The following is a 10434-nucleotide window of genomic DNA, read 5'->3' as shown; positions in this document are numbered from 1 at the left end:
TACGAGTATTCTTAGGCTCAGTAACTATATCTGGCATTGAAGCAGAAAGTGTGGGACCCAGCACGGCGTGTCCACAATTACATTCAGCAATAGCTCAGCAATGGTGTGGATGTGTTGTGTCCCCAGCAGCATCCTCTGCTCCCCGGCAAAGAGCTGTGGGCTTGCGGGCTCCAGCCCCACACAAGGGGCTGCTCCAACAGCTCCATGTACTTCTTGTGTTGGTGGCCCCCAAACTGGACACAGTACACCAGGTGGGGTCTCACAAGAGCAAAGTAGAGGGGCAGAATCACCTCTGTAGACCTGCTGGTTACACTTCTCTTGATGCAACCCAGGATATGGATGGCCTTCTGGGCTACAAGTGCACGTTGCTGGCACATATTAAATCTTTTATCAACCAAGACACCCAAGTCCTTCTCCTCAGATCTTCTCTCAAGCCATTCTCCACCCAGCCCGTACCTCTGCTTGAGATTGCCCTGACCCAGGTGCAGGACCTTGCACTTTGTTTTGTTGAACTTCATAAGGTTGGCATGGGCCCACCTCTCAAGTCTGTCCAGGTCCCTCTGGATGGCATCCCTTCTCTCTAGTGTGTCAACTGCGCCACTCAGCTTGGTGTCATCTGCAAACTTGCTGAGAGCGCGCTCAATTCCACTATCCATGTCACCTACAAAGATGTTAAATAGCACCAGTCCCAACACCGATCCCTGATGAATGCCACTCATCACTGTTCTCCAATTGGACATTGAGTTGTCAACCACAACTCTCTGAGTGCAACCATCCAGCCAGTGAGTGGTCCATTCACCAAATCCATTTTTCTCCAATTTGGCCACGAGGATATTGTGTGGGACAGTGTCAAATGCTTTGCATAAGTCAAGGTAGGTGATATCAGTTGCTCTTTCTTTATCTGCTGACAGTGTAACTCCATCACAGAAGGAAGTGTTGATCTGAGGGCTGGATCACTGGACTGAGGCCTGTTGAATGAGGTTCAACAAGACCAAGCACGGGGTCCTGTACTTTGGTCACAACAAGCCCATGCATTGCTACACCCCATGCATTGGCTGAAAAGCTGCACAGAGGAAAAGGATGTGGAGGTATCATTCGACAGCTTCTTGAACATGAGTGACAACAGTGCCCACGGGGCCAAGAAGGCCAACAGCATCCTGGCTTGTATCAGAAATAGTATAGCCAGAAGGAGCAGGGAGGTGGTACCTCTCCACTCAGCACTAGTGAGACCACATCTTGAGCACTGCATTCAGTTTTTGGCCCCTCACTACAGGAAAGACATTGAGGCCCTGCAATGTGTCCAGAGAAGGGCAACAAAGCTGTGAGGGTTCTGAAGCACAAGTCTTATAATGAGTGGCTGAGGAGCTGGGATTGTTCAGTCTGGAGAAGGAGGTTCAAGAGAGACCGTACAGCTTTCTACAGCTGCTAAAAGGAGGCTGTGGTGAGGTGAGGGTCGGACAGCGATAACAGCAATAAGATATATATAATAGATAACAGCAGTAAGAGGTGTTGGCCTGAAGTTCCAAGCTCAGATTGGGTATTGGGAAACATTTCTTCTCAGAAAGAGTGATGAAGCATTGGTACAGGCTGCCCCAAGAGGTGGTAGTGTTGCTGTTCTAGAAGCGTTTAGGAGACGCTTAGATGTGGCACTGAGGGACACAGGTTAGTGGGCATGGTAGGAGGGCCTAATGATTAGGCTGAATCATCTTAGTGATCTTTTCCAACTTCAGTGATTCTCTGATTTTCTCTGAAAGGCACTGAAAGACCCCCGCTGATCTCCTGAAACCAGAGGGAGACCCCTGGAACAGGCAGGTAGCTCTGAGGACTGCGGCTCCTTTCCTATGCCCAGCAGTGAGATGAGGGCAGTGTCCTGAGCGCACCTCCCGGTGCAGCTATCATCAACATGCTGCAGACAGCTCTGAACTAACAATAAGAGAAATGTTCCCAGGTCCCATTTGCAGGGCTCTTGAATGCTTATTCTGCTTGAATGCTCGTTCCCAGCAGTTTTGCATGTCATTTTGCTTTAGTGCATTGCTTCACACCTATGACAGGTTGAAACATCAAGGGGTTTATTATCTGCACAGCTCCTCTGTTTATGCAGAGATTGCAATTTTGGCAAGTAATAGCTTTTGTTGGTTCTTTGCAAACCTTCATCTCCAGCCATGCAGAGGGTGCCTTTCCCAGGAGCCCTCCCACACACATTAGCTCAGAGCTGCCTGCTCCCAGGAATATAGACTTATAAGCACAGGCACAAGTCAGGATGCAGGGACAACTCCTCCAGCTTCAGCCACCAAACCAGGCTGACTTATGACCCTGTGGTGCATGCAGCCCAATCCTAGGGGCAGACAGAGAGCAGAAGGGAGCTCCCCATTGGTCTCTTCCACCTGCAGTACCAAACCCATTTCAGCACCTTGGCCCCTTCTGTTCTGTAGCTTGATGCTGAGGAATGCTCTCTAGAGGCCACGACGCTCAGTAACATCTCTGAAGCTGGAGATGGTGTTCAGTGCAGGGATTCCGACATCCTTCCCCTGCTGCTTGACCTGGCACATCACACGCTTGCCATCATGAGACAGATAATGATTCTGATCTGCAAGTTACACAAAAATAAAGACTATAGGTATGCCTGGATAAAAAGCACATGCTGCTTCTCTAAGAGAGCTTGAGGGAAATGGCATCTCCAGGCAATTGCCCCAAGGCTGTGTGCCACCGAAGCTGTGTGCCAGATGGGGCTGCCGTACACTGACCAACAGAGATGTAACCCCAGAATGGTGCCAAGTCTCTGGGGGAATTTTGCAGACTGACTGAATATCTGAAGTGAGTGCAGCTCTCCCAGCATGAGCTCTGTACACCACTGTGGAGCCCCACGCAGCACACGCTGCCATTACCAGCAGCACAGCCATCTCCTAAGAGACTTTCCTCTATGCTCAGATAATTCTGCCTCTTCTGGAAGTTCTGAGATGTGAGCAACCCTTCCCTTGGTGTACATTACTCAGCTCTGCAGCAGCTTGGGTTCCACCGCAGGGCTGCAGCCAAGGCTGGGAAGGACAGACACCTTCACCAGGAGCCATTCACCAACTGCAGGAGCTTAGGTTTTCCACCAGTAAGAAAGCAACATTTTCATCCTTCAAAAGGTAGATTGTACCTCTTGCTGCAATTTGCCACTGCACCACTTTGTAAGAGCCAAAAGCCTCTTGTTTTTTGCTGTTTTAGTTTTATCTTTCACAACACACAGCATTAGCATAAGGAGTTTAAGCTTCTCGCACCCTGGAAGTCTTGGCTCATTCCACACAAAAGAAAAGACGCAATTAATGAGAACCTAATATCACAAAAGAGTACTGCCATTCTTTCTGGAGAGCTAACAGCTGAAAGAAAAGTGTATCACCAGATCATAACAAACGTTTCTTGAATCAGGAAAAGGTCATCCATCTCATCCCTCCTGGATATCTTATTTCCTCTTGAAAAATATTTAATGGGTTCTTAGTTTTAGTTGTTAGGAAGTGTGTGATGGAAGCACTGCTCTGCACATTGCACGTGGCTTCAAGTCTGATCCAATTCAGTTCACATTGCCTCAAAAGGATTATTTTATAAGGTTTAAATTACATTTTGCAGTTCCTTGTTTTGAGTAATGTTTTAATCAAACATTTCAATTAAAAGATCTCTGTCATGAGTGGAAGTCCCTCCTGGCAGCCCTGCAGACTCCAATCTTCAGCCAGGAAAGTTTCTTCTGAAAAAAAACAAAACAACAACAACAAAAAAAAAAAACAAAAAACAAAACAAAACCAAAAAAACACAACCCACCAAAAAAAAAAAAAAAAACCAAAAAAACAAAAAAACAAAAAAAACCCAAAACTTCCTGGCTGAAACCAGCACAGCAACATCTTTTCCACTTCCCTTTGTTTCCAGTCCCAGGGAGTTACTGGGATGCAGAAGCTGACTCAGGAACAGCTGTAGGTCTTCAGAGGTGTGAAGCACAGCCTTGTAAGGCTGTGAACTCATTGCAGGCTTTGCTACTGTGCTTGTTACAAGCCACTGCCCCTCTGCACACCTTCTGCCACCACTGACTGTTGACACAGGCATGAATTCTAGTCTTTCATTGTACTTTCGGTCAGGATCATTAAGCAAGCCCATAATGACTGCAAGGCATCTTGGGCCCATCTTTTACATTTCCTTTGGTTTGGAACATGATGTACTGTCAAAATATTATCAAAGGACTCCACTGGAGATATTTTCAGTTGTCACTTACGTTTATCCCACCTTAGAACAACTTCCCAGTGCATCCCAACTACCAGCACCCTTTCCTCCCCCTTGCTGAAACTTTATCCAACCTTTCCTTTTCATAGAATCATTTGAGTTGGAAGGGACCCTTAAAGGCCATCTGGTTCAACTCTCCCAAAATGAGCAGGGACAGCTACAGCTAGATCAGGTGCTCAGAGCCCCTCCAGCTTGACCTTGAATGTCTCCAGGGATGGGGCACCCACCATCTCACTGGGCAACCTGTATCAGTGCCTCCCCATCCTTTTCATAAAAAAACCTCTTCCTTACATCCAATCTAAATCTCCCATCTTTTAGTTTGAAACCATTTCCCTTTATTCTATCACAGCAGACCCTGCTAAAGAGTGTGCCCCCTTCTCTGCTGTACCCCTTTTTCAGATACCGAGAGGCTGCTATCAGGCTTTTCTCCTGGCCAATTCCACCCCTCTGCCCACATCTTCCCACTGCACCTGGTGGCAGGGCAGCCAACCCTGACCACAGCAGCCCCTCGATCCTCACCTCCAACTGTGCACAGGGCGCTGCTGTAACGCTGTGGGCAGCCCTGGGCTCCTGCACACTGCAGCTGGAAACATCAAGGCTGATTTTGGTTTTACTTTTCAATCACATTGAGAATCTCTAGCCTTATTTATACTGCAGATCTGAGAGCAAGGAAGAATTATTCCTTCTGTGTACTACATCACTGTAATGGCCACTGAAGCAAAAACCCTCTTTGCTGAGCGACCCCTCGGGATAATCATTTCCTTCTGCAATAATAGAAAATATGAGAGCATTGAACCGCCAATGACATTCCCCAGCACTTGTCAGGCATTGGCAGCTTTTTTGTTTAAGAAAAATCAGAGTCAGTTGGGAGCTTCCTTTAAACCCTCATTTGTGCAACGCTCTCTGTTGCCTTCAGTCTGAAAATATCCTTTCAGATACCTATCCAGCCTTAATTAGGACCTGAATTTCCAATAGAGATAGGCCATATTCTTTCTAAAAATTCTCGTTTCACAAGGCCACATGTGAATAGTTCCTCAAACCCTCCACAGTCCTACAGAATGGAGGAACAATCTCCCTTGGTGCACTGCTCTGATCTCCCTCACCACCGTGCGCAGATGTTGGGCAGTGTAAGCCCCAATATGCTTTGTGGTTGGCTTCCTGCTGCTCACTTCCCTTTCTCTCAGCAGTCTTCTTACTTCCTTTTGTTGTGGGCTTGTTAAGAGAAACTTCTTTGCTCACCGCACCAATGTATGCGTTTGGATTCTTTGTAAAAGAATTATTTAATTCCAGAATATATGACACCACAGGCTTATCCTCTCTAACGTTTAAAAGCAAGCTGTTCCTACAGCCCCAGCCATGCCACCTTCCGTTTTGCTGGGCATCCAGCACATAAATAACTCTGAATTATTAAAAGAGACTGGAAGAAGATCAAGAGTACACAAAATCTGCTATGCAAAATTAGGCTTCTTTACTATTACCGGTGGGCAGCTGCAAGTAACACACATCCTCATGCTGTGGCAGGTCAGCACTAAAGCTCCATCTGTGCCAGAACTGCAGGCTGACCACCAGCTGCTTCATCTTGGAGGAAGTCACTTGCTACTAACGTTCACTGCTTTAGGTAATGGGTGTGTACTTCTGTTTTCCTGCTATGAAGAGCTAACAGCTTTGCTGCAGGAATTGACTCCTTTTCACTCTCACAAAAGAACCTGTCACCCCTTCACAGCTGAAACTGGTGAAATTAGCAAGACATTGTACTTCTGCATGGAACTGTTTTTTAATATATGCTGAACCCATCTTTCTACCACAGACACATGGCAGGATGAGAACATCAGAGCTGAACGGTCTGGATTCACACAGAAGTACCTTATGTCTCCCAGTCTGGCTGACATCTCATTCAGAATCAAACTTCTCCCTACTTTGAATGTTATTGTGAAACCAAATAAAGGAACAGTGTTGGGTCTCAAAAAAACACACATACAGATGTCTTGCTGAGGTCTGGTGTTTTCTGTCTGAAGCACACAGCTCTGCTACCTCTGGACAGCCAAGGACACATTAAGCAACCAGGGGCAATGGCACAGCAGTGTCTTTGGTCAGAGAAAATGTCCCTGATTAAAATGCTGCTTGTGGGCATTCCAGAGACAACCTCACTGACCTAGAAGGGTTCTCCAGCTCCTCTAGGGAGCAGGGGTGGAAATTAAACATGCTGAAGCTAAATGGCTTAACATTAGCAGCAGAACAGCTTAGCTACCCTGTACCAGAAGGTTAAGCTATAGTGAGCCTTTTAAAAACGTTCAGTGCAATGGACAAGCACCATATTGCACAGCACTGGGTTGGGGATCAGTCTTCCTCCCTACTGTGTGGCTATGCAGCCAGCAGGAAGCCTCAGCCTAGATCACAGAATCACAGAATTGTAGGGGTTGGAAGGGACCTCCAGAGATCATCGAGTCCAACCCCCCTGCCAAAGCAGGTTCCCTACAGCAGGTCGCACAGGTCGGCATCCAGGCAGGTCTTGAACATCTCCAGAGAAGGAGACTCCACCACCTCCCTGGGCAGCCTGTTCCAGTGCTCCGTCACCTCACTGTAAAGAAGTTCTTGCGCACATTTGTGCAGAACTTCCTATGCTGCAGTTTCTGGCCATTTCCCCTTGTCCTGTCTCCACTCACCACTGAAAAGAGCCCAGCCTCGCCATTCTGCCCCCCACACCGTAGATATTTATAGACTTGGATCAGGTCCCCTCTCAGTCTTCTTTTCTCAAGGCTGAACAGACCCAGTTCACTCAGCCTTTCCTCATAGGAGAGATGCTCCAGGCCCTTCACCATCTTCGTGGCCCTGTGCTGGACTCTTTCCAACAGTGTGTCTCAACAGCGAACATTAAACCTTTGAAAGGTAAAGAACTAATCCAATGGAACTGAATTTGATATTCATTTATTTTAAAAGGTATTTTACCATGATAAGAATTTATATTCTTATAATTCTTTCTTCAAGGCTCTTGCAGTTCCCAGCAGCTTGGGATTTGGCTCTGCAGTTTCACACATGCTGAACAAACTGTTACTGGTCCCTTGGGATGTCCCCGGGCAAATAGCACTCAATCTAACTGGTGGAGGTGAGGGACAGCAGCAACACCTTGTCCTGTGACCCAAGGGTCCTCCCACACCAGTCAGGGCTAACAGGATGATCAGCATGTCCTTACGTCCCCTCTCTTCTTCAAGAAGTACCTACACCTCTATAATTAATACTATGTGTAACATTCATTTGAAGATTGCAGTTTTGCAACCTACTCAAGCTCCAAGCCAAACTTGGATTCCAATCACAACTCCCCCAACCTGTGCTAATGCAAAGTGCTGACTTCAACAACAATCACCAACCCAAAATCTCTCACCCTGAGACCATATTACTGATAGCCAAGTATGAGGGCAGCTCTTGCTTTCAGTTGTAAACCGAACTATGGGGGATGAGAAGTTTTTGGAGCACTTTCCTGCCACCTACCTCTCTAAAGTAGAGTTAGGTGACACTGGAGCACCATGAAAAGGCCACAAAATTGAGCTTCTGGATTTTCTGGATTCATACTGAATCCATCTCTTGTCATGAATGTTTCTGCATTTCTTAAAAGCAGATGTTATGGCAATTGCACTTGACAGCTTTAAAATGGTTTTTCTTTTAATTCAAATTACAGACTAGGCTACATAAGGGTAGGAAAAGATTCCTTAAGAAAAGTATTTTTGTTAGATTAAAACAGAAGAATAAACTGAGCAAACAACCTTTACCGCACCATTCAAAGAGTGGAAAAGCTTGGGTGTGACTTACCACAATGAGCAAGCAGCTCCTCCTCCTCCAGCTGAGCACTCATTTTACTCCAGGTAGCACTAATTCTTCTAAAGGTGATGAGGGCAGAAATTATTCTCAATCATATCCACTAGACGAATGCAAGACCTCTGAATGGAGCTTAAACATTACAGCTGTTTAGAACAGCTCTCACTTTCAACAGATTCCTTATATGAACTTTGAGGCACTTAAAGTTTTATCACCAGCAAACAGCTTCCCCTCTCTGAAAGTGTACTTTGAGTAAACATTTTCAGAAAGCTGGTACCTTGAGTCATCCAACAACTTTTAACCGTACCACTGAAGAAAGTAAAGCAACTTACCATAAGAAATTCAAAGAAAGGGTGGAGAACAGAGGCTAAATCCCAATTTCCAACACGTTTTCTTATCCATGGGGCTGCTCCTCCCTCTTCCATTTAGAATCTGGAAACATCAGCTTGCCAGGACCTTGATGAGATGTTAACTAGTAGAAATAAGGAAGCACACCCAGTCACACTGCCAGCTACACACAAGCCTTACCAATACAGGATTTGGCTAGCTCAGCTATCCACCATCCAAAAAGACCAGAAGCAAGAGGAATGATAAATAGCAGGTAACTAACTGGACTATCAGAGATTGCTTCTGCAGCATCTCCAAATTGTATCTCTTTCCTTTGGGTGAAGTTTCCACGTGCCCACACTGTCATTCTAGAAATGCCTCCCTCCAGAAAGGCACCACAGCAGGGGGACAAATTCTGTTCTGAGTGCAACATGTGGTTCTGCTTTAAAAGCTCTTCAACCACTGTTCTACCTGTTCAACCTGAGCTATCTGGACTGCAGTTTGTAAGCACCACAACCACAGTTCCTCTATCAACAGCTTTTTAGTATTTTAACTGCATGCCAATACTGCACTAAAGGCTTGATGGACTCTAAACCTTTTCTGCTCAAAGACTGTTTCAGAGCAGGAAACACTGCACGAAGCAACACCATCACATTTCAAGAAAGCCCTCAGTGTCAGAACACTGACTAAAAATACCTGGAAATCTGCCTGCCATAGGAGGCAGCTGATTGTTCACACAGGAAATTATTTCCACTATTAAATATTGTAGATCATTTTCTAGCACTGGAAGGTAGAAGATAGAGAGTCAAGGGAGAATCTTTCATAGTATTTGAAGGATCAGCTTAGACACTCCAATTAGAAAAGGCTTTCAAAAAACAATCCAGAAATCCAGAGACCTTTTGTGTAAAGGCTCCTTCATATTTAGCGATTAAAGATAAAACGAGAAGAACACTTATGCTATATTCCACTGGTGCCCATTTAGTTGCTTGCTTTTTTATTTTTGGTAAAACTTTGATTTCTCCAGACACACGGAGTAATTGCACAGAAACATTAACGCACAACTTTCTTAAACAGTTGGATAAAGGTTTAAGAAAAAAAAAAAAAGCAGCAATTCCAGGTCAAGCTATTTTACATAGCTTAAAGTTAAGCATTTAGAGAAGTAGTTCACCACGCAGCTTGGAAGTGCTTTCAGCAGGCAACATCTCCATGAAGGCCTTCCTTAGAAACCACCTGTATCTGCTATAGAAAAAACAATGATCCTTCTTTTCTGATAGCGCACTCAACATCCCTGAAGGATTTTTCATCCGTGGATTGCCAACTTGTCTTGTTTCCAGACTGGAATGCAACCCTTTGTTTTGTCAATGTAATCAATTACTGTTTTTTCCTCTTAACAGGTACTTTTATGTATTAAGGTAATCATGGTTTCTTCTCCCCACCACAAAAAAAAAAAAAATAATTGGTAGTTGTGGATTATACAAATTCACCCCTAAAAATCCTCATTAACCTTTACCCTCCATATTCTTTCTTCCTTCCTGTTCCTCAACAGATTCTATTTTTTGTTACCTGTAACAGATAGTTCATTAACTTCCCATTCCGGGAATGGTTACTATTGTTCCTAGTTACCTTTATTTTAAACCTTAACCTATCCTACCCCTCTCTTCTACTAATCTCAATACTTAAATTCTGGGATAAGAGACTCAGCTGTTTCCATGAACAGAGTATCACGCAGTGAATGCAATGATCAAAAGTGTTTTATCAAAAGTGTTCTAACCTTTTACTATTAAAAAAAGAACAAGAGCAGGAAAAAGCCTGTATTGAATTTTTAGGTTTGACCTGTGTCTTAAGACCACCCCTATGTACAAAAGGTTAAGGCAATCCTGTTCCTTTTCATCTCATTCCTCCCAGGAGCAAGATGAACCTGGTGACACTAAGGTAGATTTCCACCCAAATATAAGGTACCTAACATTACAAAATACTTAGATCTCTGCTTACGTGAGCAGCTCAATCAAGAAAATAAAAACACAAACCCTCTCTTTATGGCGATTA

The sequence above is a fragment of the Tetrao urogallus genome (assembly GCF_951394365.1).
Source record: "Tetrao urogallus genome assembly, chromosome: 3".
Taxonomy (NCBI): Eukaryota; Metazoa; Chordata; class Aves; order Galliformes; family Phasianidae; genus Tetrao; species Tetrao urogallus.
The sequence above is the reverse complement of the archived record's forward strand: the minus strand, read 5'-3'. Positions refer to the sequence as shown.